The sequence below is a fragment of the Amaranthus tricolor genome, chromosome 16 (genome assembly GCF_026212465.1).
Source record: "Amaranthus tricolor cultivar Red isolate AtriRed21 chromosome 16, ASM2621246v1, whole genome shotgun sequence".
Taxonomy (NCBI): domain Eukaryota; kingdom Viridiplantae; phylum Streptophyta; class Magnoliopsida; order Caryophyllales; family Amaranthaceae; genus Amaranthus; species Amaranthus tricolor.
In genome coordinates, this window is record NC_080062.1 from 12,211,993 (window position 1) to 12,230,738 (window position 18,746).

The window sequence follows — 18,746 nt, forward strand, 5'->3', positions numbered from 1 at the left end:
CCATTTCAATACAATAATATATAACAAATATTATTGTGTGCCATGTTTCATTCCAATCAAACCAAGTTTGAACTACTTTATTCGAGAACGTGCTAAAAAAGCATTAAAAACCTTAAAAACACAACTTATCACGTAGTTTAAGCATATTATTATTGTTTTCAATACCAACCATTTCAATACAATAATATATACCAAATAATGATGTGTGCCAACTTTCACCCCAAACATACGAAGTTCGAACTACTTTATGCGAGAAAGTGTGACAATAGCTTATAAACCTTTAAAACGCAACTTAGCACGTAATTTCAAGCAAATAACTAATTTTTTTAATTCTAACCGTTTCAAAAAAATAATATACACCAAATAGTGCGGCATACCATGTTTTATTCCAACCAAACCTAGTTTAAACTACTTTATGTGAGAAAGTGCTAAAAAAGCTTTAAAAAGCTTAAAACGTTACTTAGCACGTAATTTCAAGCATATGACTATTATTTTCAATTATAACTATTTCAAAAATATAATATACACCAAATTTTGTTATGTTCCAAGTTTCATGCCAAACAAACCAATTACTTTGAACTACTTGATGCGAAAAAGTGCCAAAAACGCTTAAAAGCAATTAAAACGCAATTTGGCATGTAATATCAAGTATATGACTATTGTTTTGAATTCTATCCATTTCAAAAAAATAATGTATACCAAATCATGTTGTGTGCTAAGTTTCATCCCAAATAAACCAAGTCTGAACAATTTATGCAAGAAAGTGCTAAAAAAGCTTTAAATACCTTAAAAATGCAACTTAGCACGTAATTTTATGCATATGACTAATTTTTTCAATTCTAACCATTTCAACACGATAGTAAATACCAAATATTGTTGTGCGCCAAGTTTCATGCTATAAAAACCAAGTTTGAACTACTGCATGCGACAAAGTGCAAAAACGCTTTAAAAATCGTAAAAACGCAATTTAGCACGTAATTTCAAGCATATCACTATTGTTTTCAATTCTAACCATTTTAACACAATAACATTGACGTAATAGTGTTGTGTGCCAAGTTTCATGCCAAATATACCAAGTTTGAACTACTTTATGCAAGAAAGTGCTAAAAATGCTTTAAAAACGTTAGAAATGCAACTTAACACGTAATTTCAAGCATATGACTATTGTTTTCAAACCATTTTAACACAATAATATAATTCCAAATAGTAATGTATGCCAAGTTTCACGCCAAACCATTCTAGTTTGAACTACTTCATTCGATAAAGTGGAAAAATGTTCGAAAAATGGTAATATACGCAACTTACTACGTAATTTCAAAAAAATGATTATTGTTTTAAATTCTAACCATTTTAACACAATAATACATACCAAATTGTGTTGTGTGCCAAGTTCCATGCAAAACAAACCAGGTTTGAACGACGTTATGCGAGAAAGTGCCAAAAACAAATAAAAAACCTTAAAACGCAACTTTGCACGTAATTTCAATCATATGACTATTGTTTTACATTCTAACCATTTGAACATAATAATATATAACAAATACTATTGTGTCGCATGTTTCATGCCAAACAAACCAAGTTTGAACTATTTTACGCGAGAAAGTGCTAAAAACGCTTTAAAAACTGTAAAAACGCAATTAAGCACGTAATTTCAAGCTCTATGACTATTTTTTAAGTCGAACCATTTCAATACAATAATATATAAAAAATAGTATTGTGTTCTAAGTTTCATTCAAAACAAACCAACTTTGAACTAATTTATTCGAGAACGTGCTAAAAAAGCTTTAAAAACCTTAAAAACGCAATTTTTCACGTAATTTGAAGCATATGATTATTGTTATCAATACTAACCATTTCAACACAATAATATATACCAAATAATGATGTGTGCCAACTTTCAGGCCAAACATACGAAGTTCGAACTACTTTATGCGAGAAAGTGTGACAGTAGCTTAAAAAACATTAAAAACGCAACTTAACACGTAATTTCAAGCATATGACTATTGTTTTAAATTCTAACCATATAGACCAAATAGTGCGGCGTACCATGTTTTATTCCAACCGAACCTAGTTTAAACTACTTGATGTGAGAAAGTGCGAAAAAAGCTTTAAAAAGCTTAAAAATGTTACTTAGCACGTAATTTCAAGCATATGACTATTATTTTCAATTATAACTATTTCACAAATATAATATATACCAAATAGTGTTGTGTGCCAAGATTCATTCCAAACAAACCAACTTTGAACTACTTGATGCGAAAAAGTGCCAAAAACGGTTAAAAACCATTAAAACGCAATTTGGCACGTAATATCAAGTATATGACTATTATTTTGAATTCTATCAATTTCAAACAAATAATATATACCAAATAGTGTTGTGTGCTAAGATTCATGCCAAATAAACCAAGTTTGAACTATTTATGCAAGAAAGTGGTAAAAAAGCTTTAAAAACCTTTAAAACGCAACTTAGCACGTAATTTTATGCATATGAGTATTTTTTTTTTTCAATTTTAACCATTTCAACACGATAGTAAATACCAAATATTGTTGTGTGCTAAGTTTCATGTCAAATAAACCAAGTTTGAACTATTTATCCAAGAAAGTGCTAAAAAAGCATTAAAAACCTTAAGAACGCAACTTAGCACGTAAATTTATGCATATGACTATTTTTTTCGAGTAAGTGCTGAAACACATTAAAAATCGTAAAAACGCAATTTAGCACGTAATTTCAAGCATATGACTATTTTTTTCAATTCTAACCATTTAAACACAATAATATTTACGTAACAGTGTTGTGTGCCAAGTTTCATGCCAAATATACCAAGTTTGAACTACTTTATGCAAGAAACTGCTAAAAATGCTTTAAAACGTTAAAAATGCAACTTAACACGTAATTTCAAGCATATAACTATTGTTTTCAAACCATTTTAACACAATAATATAATTCTAAATAGTAATGTGCGCCAAGTTTCATGGCAAACCATGGTAGTTTGAACTACTTCATTCGATAAAGTAGAAAAATGTTTGAAAAATGGTATAATACGCAACTTACTACGTAATTTCAAGCTAATGATTATTGTTTTCAATTCTAACCATTTTAACACAATAATATATACCAAATCGTGTTGTGTGCCATGTTACATGCAAAACAAACCATGTTTGAACGACGTTATGCGAGAAAGTGCCAATAACGAATAAAAAACCTTAAAACGCAACTTTGCGCGTAATTTCAAACATATGATTATTGTTTTACATTCTAACCATTTGAACATAATAATATATCCAATTACAATTGTGTCGCAAGTTTTATGCCAAACAAACCAAGTTTGAAGTATTTTACACGAGCAAGTGCCAAAAACGCTATAAAAACTGTAAAAACGCAATTAAGCACGTGATTTCAAGCATCTATGAATATTTTTTATTAATAACCATTTCAATACAATAATATATAACAAATAGTATTGTGTGCCAAGTTTCATTCCAAACAAACCAACTTTTAACTACTTTATTCCTGAACATGCTAAAAAGTTTTAAAAACCTTAAAATCGCAACTTATCACGTAATTTGAAGCATATCATTATTATTATCAATAATAACCATTTAAACACAATAATATATACCAAATAATGATGTGTGCCAACTTTCACGCCAAACAAACAAAGTTCAAACTACTTTATGCGAGAAAGTGTGACAATAGCTTAAAAAACCTTAAAAACGCAACTTAGCACGTAATTTCAAGCATATGACTATTGTTTTAAATTCTAGCCATTTCAAAAAAACAATATACACCAAATAGTGCGGCGTACCATGTTTTATTCCAACCAAACCTAGTTTAAACTATTTTATGTAAGAAAGTGCTAAAAAAGCTTTAAAAAGCTTAAAACCGTTACTTACCACGTAATTTCAAACATATGACTATTATTTTCAATTTTAACTATTTCAAAAATATAATATGTACCAAATTGTGTTGTGTGCCAAGTTTCATGCCAAACAAAACAACTTTGAACTACTTGATACGAAAAAGTGTCAAAAACGCTTAAAAACCATTAAAACGCAATTTGGCACGTAACATCAAGTATATGACTATTGTTTTGAATTCTATCCATTTCAAAAAAAATATATATACCAAATAGTGTTGTGTGGTAAGTTTCATGCCAAATAAACCAAGTTTGAACTATTTATGCAAGAAAGTGCTAAAAAGCTTTAAAAAATCTTAAAAACGCAACTTAGCACGTAATTTTATGCATATGACTATTTTATTCATTTCTAACCATTTCAACACGAGAGTAAATACCAAATATTCTTGTGCGCCAAGTTTCATGCCATACAAACCATGTTTGAACTACTTCATGCGACAAAGTGAAAAAACGCATTATAAATCGTAAAAACGCAATTCTAACCATTTTAACACAATAATATTTATGTAAGAGTGTTGTGTGCCAAGTAGCATGCCAAATATACCAAGTTTGAACTCATTTATGCAAGAAAGTGCTAAAAATGCTTTAAAAACGTTAAAAATGCAACTTAACACGTAATTTCAAGCATATAACTATTGTTTTCAAACCATTTTAACACAATAATATAATTCCAAATAGTAATGTGCGCCAAGTTTCACGCCAAACTATTGTAGTTTGAACTACTTCATTCGATAAAGTGGAAAAATGTTTGAAAAATGGTAAAATACGCAACTTACTACGTAATTTCAAGCATATGATTATTGTTTTCAATTAAAACCGTTTTAACACAATAAAATATACCAAATTGTGTTTTGTGCCAAGTTTCATGCAAAACAAACCAAGTTTGAACGACGTTATGCGAGAAAGTGCCAAAAACGAATAAAAAACCTTAAAACGCAACTTTGCACATAATTTCAAGCATATGAATATTGTTTTACATTCTAACCATTTGAACATAATAATATAGCCAATTACAATTGTGTCGCAAGTTTCATTCCAAACAAACCAAGTTTGAACTATTTTACACGAGAAAGTGCCAAAAACGCTTAAAAAAACAGTAAAAACGCAATTAAGCACATAATTTCAAGCATCTATGACTATTTTTTAATACTAACCATTTCAATACAATAATATATAACAAATCGTATTGTGTGCCAAATTTCATTCCAAACAATCCAACTTTGAACTACTTTATTCGAGAACGTGCTAAAAGCATTAAAAACCTTAAAAACGGAACTTATCACGTAATTTGAAGCATATAATTATTGTTATCAATACTAACCATTTGAACACAACAATATATTCCAAATAATGATGTGTGCCAACTTTCACGCCAAATAAACGAAGTTCGAAATACTTTATGCGAGAAAGTGTGAGAATAGCTTAAAAAACCTTAAAAATGCAACTTAGCACGTAATTTCAAGCATATGATTATTGTTTTAAATTCTAACCATTTCAAAAAAATAATATACACAAAATAGTGTGCGTACCATGTTTTATTCCAACCAAACCTAGTTTAAACTACTTTAAGTAAGAAAATGCTAAAAAAGCTTTAAAAAGCTTAAAAACGTTACTTAGCACGTAATTTCAAGCATATGACTATTATTTTAAATTATAACTATTTCAAAAATCTAATATATACCAAATTGTGTTGTGTGCCAAGTTTCATGCCAAACGAACCAACTTTAAACTACTTGATGCAAAAAAGTGCCAAAAATGCTTAAAAACCATTAAAACGCAATTTGGCACGTAATATCAAGTATATGACTATTGTTTTTAATTCTATCCATTTCAAAAAAATAATATATACCAAATAGTGTTGTCTGCTAAGTTTCATGCCAAATACACCAGGTTTGAACTTTTTATGCAAGAAAGTGGTAAAAAAGCTTTAAAAACCTTAAAAACGCAACTTAACACGTAATTTTATGCATATGACTAGGTTTTTCAATTCTAACCATTTAAACACGATAGTAAATACCAAATATTGTTGTGTGCCAAGTTTCATGCCATACAAACCAAGTTTGAACTACTTCATGCGACAAAGTGTAGAAACGCATAAAAAATCATAAAAACGCAATTTATTACGTAATTTCAAGCATACGACTATTGTTTTCAATTCTAACCATTTTAACATAATAATATTTACGTAATAGTGTTGTGTGCCATGTTTCATGCCAAATATACCAAGTTTGAACTACTTTATGCAAGAAAGTGCTAAAAATGTTTTAAAAACGTTAAAAATGCAACTTAACACGTAATTTCAATCATATGCCTATTGTTTTCAAACCATTTTAACATAATAATATAATTCCAAATAGTAATGTGTGCCAAGTTTCACGCCAAACCATTCTAGTTTGAACTACTTCATTCGATAAGGTGGAAAAATGTTTGAAAAATGGTAAAATACGCAACTTACTACGTAATTTCTAGAGATTGATTTTTGTTTTCAATTCTAACCATTTTAACACAATAATATATACCAAATTGTGTTGTGTGGCATGTTTCATGCAAAACAAACCAAATTTGAACGACGTTATGCAAGAAAGTGCCAAATACGAATAAAAAACCTTAAAACGCAACTTTGCACGTAATTTCAAGCATATGACTATTCTTTTACATTTTAACCATTTGAACATAACAATATAGACCATTACTATTGTGTCGCAAGTTTCGTGCCAAACAAACCAAGTTTGAACTATTTTATGCAAGAAAGTGCCAAAAACGCTTTAAAAACTGTAAAAACGCAATTAGAACGTAATTTCGAGCATCTATGACTATAATTTAATACTAACCATTTCAATACAATAATATATAACAAAAAGTATTGTGTGCCAAGTTTAATTCTAAACAAACCAACTTTGAACTACTTTATTCGAGAACGTGCTAAAAAAGCTTTTAAAACCTTAAAAACGCAACTTATCACGTAATTTGAAGCATATGAGTGTTGTTATCAATACTAACCATTTCAACACAATAATATATACCAAATAATGATGTCTGCCAACTTTCACCCCAAACAAACAGTGTTCGAACTACTTTATGCGAGAAAGTGTGACAATAGCTTAAAAAACCTTAAAAACGCAACTTAACACGTAATTTCAAGTAAATGACTATTGTTTTAAATTCTAACCATTTCAAAAAAATAATATACACCAAATAGTGCGGCGTACCATGTTTTATTCCAACCAAACCTAGTTTAAACTACTTTATGTGAGAAAGTGCTAAAAAAGCTTTAAAAATCTTAAAAACGTTACTTAGCACGTAATTTCAAGCATATGACTATTATTTTCAATTTTAACTATTTCAAAAATATAATATATACCAAATTGTGTTGTGTGCCAAGTTTCATGCCAAACAAACCAACTTTGAACTACTTGATGCGAAAAAGTGCCAAAAACAGTTAAAAACCATTAAAACGCAATTTGGCACGTAATATCAAGTATATGACTATTGTTTTGAATTCTATCCAATTTAAAAAAATAATATATTCCAAATAGTCTTGTGTGCTACGTTTCATGCCAACTAAACCAAGTTTGAACTAATTATGCAAGAAAGTGCAAAAAAAGCTGTAAAAACCTTAAAAACGAAACTTAGCACGTAATTTTATGCATATGACTATTTTTTTCAATTCTAACCATTTCAACACGATAGTAAATACCTAATATTGTTGTACGCCAAGTTTCATGCCATACAAAACAAGTTTGAACTACTTCATGCGACAAAGTGAAAAAATACTTTAAAAATCGTAAAAACGCAATTTAGCACATAATTTCAAGCACATGACTATGGTTTTCAATTCTAACCATTTTAACACAATAACATTTATTTAATAGTGTTGTGTGCCAAGTTACATGCCAAATATACCAAGTTTGAACTACTTTATGCAAGAAAGTGCTAAAAATGCTTTAAAAACGTTAAAAATGCATCTTAAAACGTAATTTCAAGCATACAACTATTGTTTTCAAACCGTTTAAACACAATAATATAATTCCAAATAGTAATGTGTGCCAAGTTTACGCCAAACCATTCTAGTTTGAACTACTTCATTAGATAAAGAGGAAAAATGTTTGAAAAATGGTAAAATACGCAACTTACTATATAATTTCAAGCAAATGATTATTGTTTTCAATTCTAGCCATTTTAACACAATAATATATACCAAATTGTGTTGCTTGCAAGGTTTCATACAAAATAAACCAAGTTTGAACGACGTTATGCGAGAAAGTGCCATAAACGAATAAAAAACCTTAAAACGCAACTTTGCACGTAATTTCAAGCATATGACTATTGTTTTACATTCTAACCATTTGAGCATCATAATATATACCAAATACTATTGTGTCGCAAGTTTCATGCCAAACAAACCAAGTTTGAACTATTTTACATGAGAAAGTGTCAAAACCGCTTTAAAAACTGTAAAAACGCAATTAATCACGTAATTTCAAGCATCTATGACTATTTTTTAATACTAACCATTTCAACACAATAATATATACCAAATAATGATGTCTGCCAACTTTCACCCCAAACAAACGGTGTTCGAACTACTTTATGCGAGAAAGTGTGACAATAGCTTAAAAAACCTTAAAAATGCAACTTAGCACGTAATTTCAAGCATATGACTATTGCTTTAAATTCTAACCATTTCAAAAAAATAATATACACCAAATAGTGCAGCGTACCATGTTTTAATCCAAACAAACCTAGTTTAAACTACTTTATGTGAGAAAGTGTTAAAAAAGCTTTAAAAAGCTTAAAAACGTTACTTAGCACGTAATTTCAAGCATATGACTATTATTTTCAATTATAAATATTTCAAAAATATAATATATATCAAATTGTGTGTGTGCCAAGTTTCATGCCAAACAAACCAACTTTGAGCTACTTGATGCGAAAAAGTGCCAAAAACGCTTAAAAACCATTAAAACGCAATTTGGCATGTAATATAAGGTATATGACTATTGTTTTGAATTCTATCCAATTTAAAAAAATAATATATTCCAAATAGTCTTGTGTGCTACGTTTCATGCCAACTAAACCAAGTTTGAACTAATTATGCAAGAAAGTGCAAAAAAAGCTGTAAAAACCTTAAAAACGAAACTTAGCACGTAATTTTATGCATATGACTATTTTTTTCAATTCTAACCATTTCAACACGATATAAATACCTAATATTGTTGTACGTCAAGTTTCATGCCATACAAAACAAGTTTGAACTACTTCATGCGACAAAGTGAAAAAATACTTTAAAATTCGTAAAAACGCAATTTAGCACATAATTTCAAGCACATGACTATGGTTTTCAATTCTAACCATTTTAACACAATAACATTTATTTAATAGTGTTGTGTGCCAAGTTACATGCCAAATATACCAAGTTTGAACTACTTTATGCAAGAAAGTGCTAAAAATGCTTTAAAAACGTTAAAAATGCATCTTAAAACGTAATTTCAAGCATACAACTATTGTTTTCAAACCGTTTAAACACAATAATATAATTCCAAATAGTAATGTGTGCCAAGTTTACGCCAAACCATTCTAGTTTGAACTACTTCATTAGATAAAGAGGAAAAATGTTTGAAAAATGGTAAAATACGCAACTTACTATATAATTTCAAGCAAATGATTATTGTTTTCAATTCTAGCCATTTTAACACAATAATATATACCAAATTGTGTTGCTTGTAAGGTTTCATACAAAATAAACCAAGTTTGAACGACGTTATGCGAGAAAGTGCCATAAACGAATAAAAAACCTTAAAACGCAACTTTGCACGTAATTTCAAGCATATGACTATTGTTTTACATTCTAACCATTTGAGCATAATAATATATACCAAATACTATTGTGTCGCAAGTCTCATGCCTAACAAACCAAGTTTGAACTATTTTACATTAGAAAGTGTCAAAACCGCTTTAAAAACTGTAAAAAACGCAATTAATCACGTAATTTCAAGCATCTATGACTATTTTTTAATACTAACCATTTCAATACAATAATATATAACAAATTGTATTGTGTGCCAACTTTCACACCAAACTAACAAAGTTCGAACTACTTTATGCGAGAAAGTGTGACAATAGCTTAAAAAACCTTAAAAATGCAACTTAGCACGTAATTTCAAGCGTATGACTATTGCTTTAAATTCTAACCATTTCAAAAAAATAATATACACCAAATAGTGCAGCGTACCATGTTTTAATCCAAACAAACCTAGTTTAAACTACTTTATGTGAGAAAGTGTTAAAAAAGCTTTAAAAAGCTTAAAAACGTTACTTAGCACGTAATTTCAAGCATATGACTATTATTTTCAATTATAAATATTTCAAAAATATAATATATATCAAATTGTGTGTGTGTGCCAAGTTTCATGCCAAACAAACCAACTTTGAGCTACTTGATGCGAAAAAGTGCCAAAAACGCTTAAAAACCATTAAAACGCAATTTGGCATGTAATATCAAGTATATGACTATTGTTTTGAATTCTATCCAATTTAAAAAAATAATATATTCCAAATAGTCTTGTGTGCTACGTTTCATGCCAACTAAACCAAGTTTGAACTAATTATGCAAGAAAGTGCAAAAAAAGCTGTAAAAACCTTAAAAACGAAACTTAGCACGTAATTTTATGCATATGACTATTTTTTTCAATTCTGACCATTTCAACACGATAGTAAATACCTAATATTGTTGTACGCCAAGTTTCATGCCATACAAAACAAGTTTGAACTACTTCATGCGACAAAGTGAAAAAATACTTTAAAAATCGTAAAAACGCAATTTAGCACATAATTTCAAGCACAGGACTATGGTTTTCAATTCTAACCATTTTAACACAATAACATTTATTTAATAGTGTTGTGTGCCAAGTTACATGCCAAATATACCAAGTTTGAACTACTTTATGCAAGAAAGTGCTAAAAAAATGCTTTAAAAAACGTTAAAAATGCATCTTAAAACGTAATTTCAAGCATACAACTATTGTTTTCAAACCGTTTAAACACAATAATATAATCCAAATAGTAATGTGTGCCAAGTTTACGCCAAACCATTCTAGTTTGAACTACTTCATTAGATAAAGAGGAAAATGTTTGAAAAATGGTAAAATACGCAACTTACTATATAATTTCAAGCAAATGATTATTGTTTTCAATTCTAGCCATTTTAACACAATAATATATACCAAATTGTGTTGCTTGCAAGGTTTCATACAAAATAAACCAAGTTTGAACGACGTTATGCGAGAAAGTGCCATAAACGAATATAAAACCTTAAAACGCAACTTTGCACGTAATTTCAAGCATATGACTATTGTTTTACATTCTAACCATTTGAGCATAATAATATATACCAAATACTATTGTGTCGCAAGTTTCATGCCAAACAAACCAAGTTTGAACTATTTTACATGAGAAAGTGTCATAAAACCGCTTTAAAAACTGTAAAAACGCAATTAATCACGTAATTTCAGAGCACTATGACTATTTTTTAATACTAACCATTTCAATACAATAATATATAACAAATTGTATTGTGTGCCAACTTTCACACCAAACTAACAAAGTTCGAACTACTTTATGCGAGAAAGTGTGACAATAGCTTAAAAAAACCTTAAAAATGCAACTTAGCACGTAATTTCAAGCATATGACTATTGCTTTAAATTCTAACCATTTCAAAAAAATAATATACACCAAATAGTGCAGCGTACCATGTTTTAATCCAAACAAACTAGTTTAAACTACTTTATGTGAGAAAGTGTTAAAAAAGCTTTAAAAAGCTTAAAAACGTTACTTAGCACGTAATTTCAAGCATATGACATTATTTTCAATTATAAATATTTCAAAAATATAATATATATCAAATTGTGTGTGTGTGCCAAGTTTCATGCCAAACAAACCAACTTTGAGCTACTTGATGCGAAAAAGTGCCAAAAAACGCTTAAAAAAACCATTAAAACGCAATTTGGCATGTAATATCAAGTATATGACTATTGTTTTGAATTCTATCCAATTTAAAAAAATAATATATTCCAAATAGTCTTGTGTGCTACGTTTCATGCCAACTAAACCAAGTTTGAACTAATTATGCAAGAAAGTGCAAAAAAAGCTGTAAAAACCTTAAAAACGAAACTTAGCACGTAATTTTATGCATATGACTATTTTTTTCAATTCTAACCATTTCAACACGATAGTAAATACCTAATATTGTTGTACGCCAAGTTTCATGCCATACAAAACAAGTTTGACTACTTCATGCGACAAAGTGAAAAAATACTTTAAAAATCGTAAAACGCAATTTAGCACATAATTTCAAGCACATGACTATGGTTTTCAATTCTAACCATTTAACACAATAACATTTATTTAATAGTGTTGTGTGCCAAGTTACATGCCAAATATACCAAGTTTGAACTACTTTATGCAAGAAAGTGCTAAAAATGCTTTAAAAACGTTAAAAAATGCATCTTAAAACGTAATTTCAAGCATACAACTATTGTTTTCAAACCGTTTAAACACAATAATATAATTCCAAATAGTAATGTGTGCCAAGTTTACGCCAAACCATTCTAGTTTGAACTACTTCATTAGATAAAGAGGAAAAATGTTTGAAAAATGGTAAAATACGCAACTTACTATATAATTTCAAGCAAATGATTATTGTTTTCAATTCTAGCCATTTTAACACAATAATATATACCAAATTGTGTTGCTTGCAAGGTTTCATACAAAATAAACCAAGTTTGAACGACGTTATGCGAGAAAGTGCCATAAACGAATAAAAAACCTTAAACGCAACTTTGCACGTAATTTCAAGCATAGGACTATTGTTTTTACACTTCTAACCATTTGAGCATAATAATATATACCAAATACTATTGTGTCGCAAGTTTCATGCCAAACAAACCAAGTTTGAACTATTTTACATGAGAAAGTGTCAAAACCGCGTTAAAAACTGTAAAAATGCAATTAATCACGTAATTTCAAGCATCTATGACTATTTTTTAATACTAACCATGTCAATACATAAATATATAACAAATTGTATTGTGTGCCAACTTTCACACCAAACTAACAAAGTTCGAACTACTTTATGCGAGAAAGTGTGACAATAGCTTAAAAAAACCTTAAAAATGCAACTTAGCACGTAATTTCAAGCATATGACTATTGCTTTAAATTCTAACCATTTCAAAAAAATAATATACACCAAATAGTGCAGCGTACCATGTTTTAATCCAAACAAACCTAGTTTAAACTACTTTATGTGAGAAAGTGTTAAAAAAGCTTTAAAAAGCTTAAAAACGTTACTTAGCACGTAATTTCAAGCATATGACTATTATTTTCAATTATAAATATTTCAAAAATATAATATATATCAAATTGTGTGTGTGTGCCAAGTTTCATGCCAAACAAACCAACTTTGAGCTACTTGATGCGAAAAAGTGCCAAAAACGCTTAAAAACCATTAAAACGCAATTTGGCATGTAATATCAAGTATATGACTATTGTTTTGAATTCTATCCAATTTAAAAAAATAATATATTCCAAATAGTCTTGTGTGCTACGTTTCATGCCAACTAAACCAAGTTTGAACTAATTATGCAAGAAAGTGCAAAAAAAGCTGTAAAAACCTTAAAAACGAAACTTAGCACGTAATTTTATGCATATGACTATTTTTTTTCAATTCTAACCATTTCAACACGATAGTAAATACCTAATATTGTTGTACGCCAAGTTTCATGCCATACAAAACAAGTTTGAACTACTTCATGCGACAAAGTGAAAAAATACTTTAAAAATCGTAAAAACGCAATTTAGCACATAATTTCAAGCACATGACTATGGTTTTCAATTCTAACCATTTTAACACACTAACATTATTTAATAGTGTTGTGTGCCAAGTTACATGCCAAATATACCAAGTTTGAACTACTTTATGCAAGAAAGTGCTAAAAATGCTTTAAAAACGTTAAAAATGCATCTTAAACGTAATTTCAAGCATACAACTATTGTTTTCAAACCGTTTAAACACAATAATATAATTCCAAATAGTAATGTGTGCCAAGTTTACGCCAAACCATTCTAGTTTGAACTACTTCATTAAATAAAGAGGAAAAATGTTTGAAAAATGGTAAAATACGCAACTTACTATATAATTTCAAGCAAATGATTATTGTTTTCAATTCTAGCCATTTTAACACAATAATATATACCAAATTGTGTTGCTTGCAAGGTTTCATACAAAATAAACCAAGTTTGAACGACGTTATGCGAGAAAGTGCCATAAACGAATAAAAAACCTTAAAACGCAACTTTGCACGTAATTTCAAGCATATGACTATTGTTTTACATTCTAACCATTTGAGCATAATAATATACCAAATACTATTGTGTCGCAAGTTTCATGCCAAACAAACCAAGTTTGAACTATTTTACATGAGAAAGTGTCAAAACCGCTTTAAAAACTGTAAAAACGCAATTAATCACGTAATTTCAAGCATCTATGACTATTTTTTAATACTAACCATTTCAATACAATAATATATAACAAATTGTATTGTGTGCCAACTTTCACCACCAAACTAACAAAGTTCGAACTACTTTATGCGAGAAAGTGTGACAATAGCTTAAAAAACCTTAAAAATGCAACTTAGCACGTAATTTCAAGCATATGACTATTGCTTTAAATTCTAACCATTTCAAAAAAATAATATACACCAAATAGTGCAGCGTACCATGTTTTAATCCAAACAAACCTAGTTTAAACTACTTTATGTGAGAAAGTGTTAAAAAAAGCTTTAAAAAGCTTAAAAACGTTACTTAGCACGTAATTTCAAGCATATGACTATTATTTTCAATTATAAATATTTCAAAATATAATATATATCAAATTGTGTGTGTGTGCCAAGTTTCATGCCAAACAAAGCAACTTTGAGCTACTTGATGCGAAAAAGTGCCAAAAACGCTTAAAAACCATTAAAACGCAATTTGGCATGTAATATAAGGTATATGACTATTGTTTTGAATTCTATCCAATTTAAAAAAATAATATATTCCAAATAGTCTTGTGTGCTACGTTTCATGCCAACTAAACCAAGTTTGAACTAATTATGCAAGAAAGTGCAAAAAAAGCTGTAAAACCTTAAAAAACGAAACTTAGCACGTAATTTTATGCATATGACTATTTTTTTCAATTCTAACCATTTCAACACGATAGTAAATACCTAATATTGTTGTACGCCAAGTTTCATGCCATACAAAACATGTTTGAACTACTTCATGCGACAAAGTGAAAAAATACTTTAAAAATCGTAAAAACGCATTTAGCACATATTTCAAGCACATGACTATGGTTTTCAATTCTAACCATTTTAACACACTAACATTTATTTAATAGTGTTGTGTGCCAAGTTACATGCCAAATATACCAAGTTTGAACTACTTTATGCAAGAAAGTGCTAAAAATGCTTTAAAAACGTTAAAAATGCATCTTAAAACGTAATTCTCAAGCATACAACTATTGTTTTCAACCGTTTAAACACAATAATATAATTCCAAATAGTAATGTGTGCCAAGTTTACGCCAAACCATTCTAGTTTGAACTACTTCATTAAATAAAGAGGAAAAATGTTTGAAAAATGGTAAAATACGCAACTTACTATATAATTTCAAGCACATGATTATTGGTTTTCAATTCTAGCCATTTTAACACAATAATATATACCAAATTGTGTTGCTTGCAAGGTTTCATACAAAATAAACCAAGTTTGAACGACGTTATGCGAGAAAGTGCCATAAACGAATAAAAACCTTAAAACGCAACTTTGCACGTAATTTCAAGCATATGACTATTGTTTTACATTCTAACCATTTGAGCATAATAATATATACCAAATACTATTGTGTCGCAAGTTTCATGCCAAACAAACCAAGTTTGAACTATTTTACATGAGAAAGTGTCAAAACCGCTTTAAAAACTGTAAAAAACAATTAATCACGTAATTTCAAGCTCTATGACTATTTTTTAATACTAACCCATTTCAATACAATAATATATAACAAATTGTATTGTGTGCCAACTTTCACACCAAACTAACAAAGTTCGAACTACTTTATGCGAGAAAGTGTGACAATAGCTTAAAAAACCTTAAAAATGCAACTTAGCACGTAATTTCAAGCATATGACTATTGCTTTAAATTCTAACCATTTCAAAAAAATAATATACACCAAATAGTGCAGCGTACCATGTTTTAATCCAAACAAACCTAGTTTAAACTACTTTATGTGAGAAAGTGTTAAAAAAGCTTTAAAAAGCTTAAAAACGTTACTTAGCACGTAATTTCAAGCATATGACTATTATTTTCAATTATAAATATTTCAAAAATATAATATATATCAAATTGTGTGTGTGTGCCAAGTTTCATGCCAAACAAACCAACTTTGAGCTACTTGATGCGAAAAAGTGCCAAAAACGCTTAAAAACCATTAAAACGCAATTTGGCATGTAATATAAGGTATATGACTATTGTTTTGAATTCTATCCAATTTAAAAAAATAATATATTCCAATAGTCTTGTGTGCTACGTTTCATGCCAACTAAACCAAGTTTGAACTAATTATGCAAGAAAGTGCAAAAAAAGCTGTAAAAACCTTAAAAACGAAACTTAGCACGTAATTTTATGCATATGACTATTTTTTTCAATTCTAACCATTTCAACACGATAGTAAATACCTAATATTGTTGTACGTCAAGTTTCATGCCATACAAAACAAGTTTGAACTACTTCATGCGACAAAGTGAAAAAATACTTTAAAATCGTAAAAACGCAATTTAGCACATAATTTCAAGCACATGACTATGGTTTTCAATTCTAACCATTTTAACACAATAACATTTATTTAATAGTGTTGTGTGCCAAGTTACATGCCAAATATACCAAGTTTGAACTACTTTATGCAAGAAAGTGCTAAAAATGCTTTAAAAACGTTAAAAATGCATCTTAAAACGTAATTTCAAGCATACAACTATTGTTTTCAAACCGTTTAAACACAATAATATAATTCCAAATAGTAATGTGTGCCAAGTTTACGCCAAACCATTCTAGTTTGAACTACTTCATTAGATAAAGAGGAAAAATGTTTGAAAAATGGTAAAATACGCAACTTACTATATAATTTCAAGCAAATGATTATTGTTTTCAATTCTAGCCATTTTAACACAATAATATATACCAAATTGTGTTGCTTGTAAGGTTTCATACAAAATAAACCAAGTTTGAACGACGTTATGCGAGAAAGTGCCATAAACGAATAAAAAACCTTAAAACGCAACTTTGCACGTAATTTCAAGCATATGACTATTGTTTTACATTCTAACCATTTGAGCATAATAATATATACCAAATACTATTGTGTCGCAAGTTTATGCCAAACAAACCAAGTTTGAACTATTTTACATGAGAAAGTGTCAAAACCGCTTTAAAAACTGTAAAAACGCAATTAATCACGTAATTTCAAGCATCTATGACTATTTTTTAATACTAACCATTTCAATACAATAATATATAACAAATTGTATTGTGTGCCCAACTTTACACACCAAACTAACAAAGTTCGAACTACTTTATGCGAGAAAGTGTGACAATAGCTTAAAAACCTTAAAAATGCAACTTAGCACGTAATTCAAGCATATGACTATTGCTTTAAATTCTAACCATTTCAAAAAAATAATATACACCAAATAGTGCAGCGTACCATGTTTTAATCCAAACAAACCTAGTTTAAACTACTTTATGTGAGAAAGTGGTTAAAAAAGCTTTAAAAAGCTTAAAAACGTTACTTAGCACGTAATTTCAAGCATATGACTATTATTTTCAATTATAAATATTTCAAAAATATAATATATATCAAATTGTGTGTGTGTGCCAAGTTTCATGCCAAACAAACCAACTTTGAGCTACTTGATGCGAAAAAGTGCCAAAAACGCTTAAAAACCATTAAAACGCAATTTGGCATGTAATATAAGGTATATGACTATTGTTTTGAATTCTATCCAATTTAAAAAAATAATATATTCCAAATAGTCTTGTGTGCTACGTTTCATGCCAACTAAACCAAGTTTGAACTAATTATGCAAGAAAGTGCAAAAAAAGCTGTAAAAACCTTAAAAACGAAACTTAGCACGTAATTTTATGCATATGACTATTTTTTTCAATTCTAACCATTTCAACACGATAGTAAATACCTAATATTGTTGTACGTCAAGTTTCATGCCATACAAAACAAGTTTGAACTACTTCATGCGACAAAGTGAAAAAATACTTTAAAAATCGTAAAAACGCAAGTTAGCACATAATTTCAAGCACATGACTATGGTTTTCAATTCTAACCATTTTAACACAATAACATTTATTTAATAGTGTTGTGTGCCAAGTTACATGCCAAATATACCAAGTTTGAACTACTTTATGCAAGAAAGTGCTAAAAATGCTTTAAAAACGTTAAAAATGCATCTTAAAACGTAATGTCAAGCATACAACTATTGTTTTCAAACCGTTTAAACACAATAATATAATTCCAAATAGTAATGTGTGCCAAGTTTACGCCAAACCATTCTAGTTTGAACTACTTCATTAGATAAAGAGGAAAAATGTTTGAAAAATGGTAAAATACGCAACTTACTATATAATTTCAAGCAAATGATTATTGTTTTCAATTCTAGCCATTTTAACACAATAATATAATACCAAATTGTGTTGCTTGTAAGGGTTTCATACAAAATAAACCAAG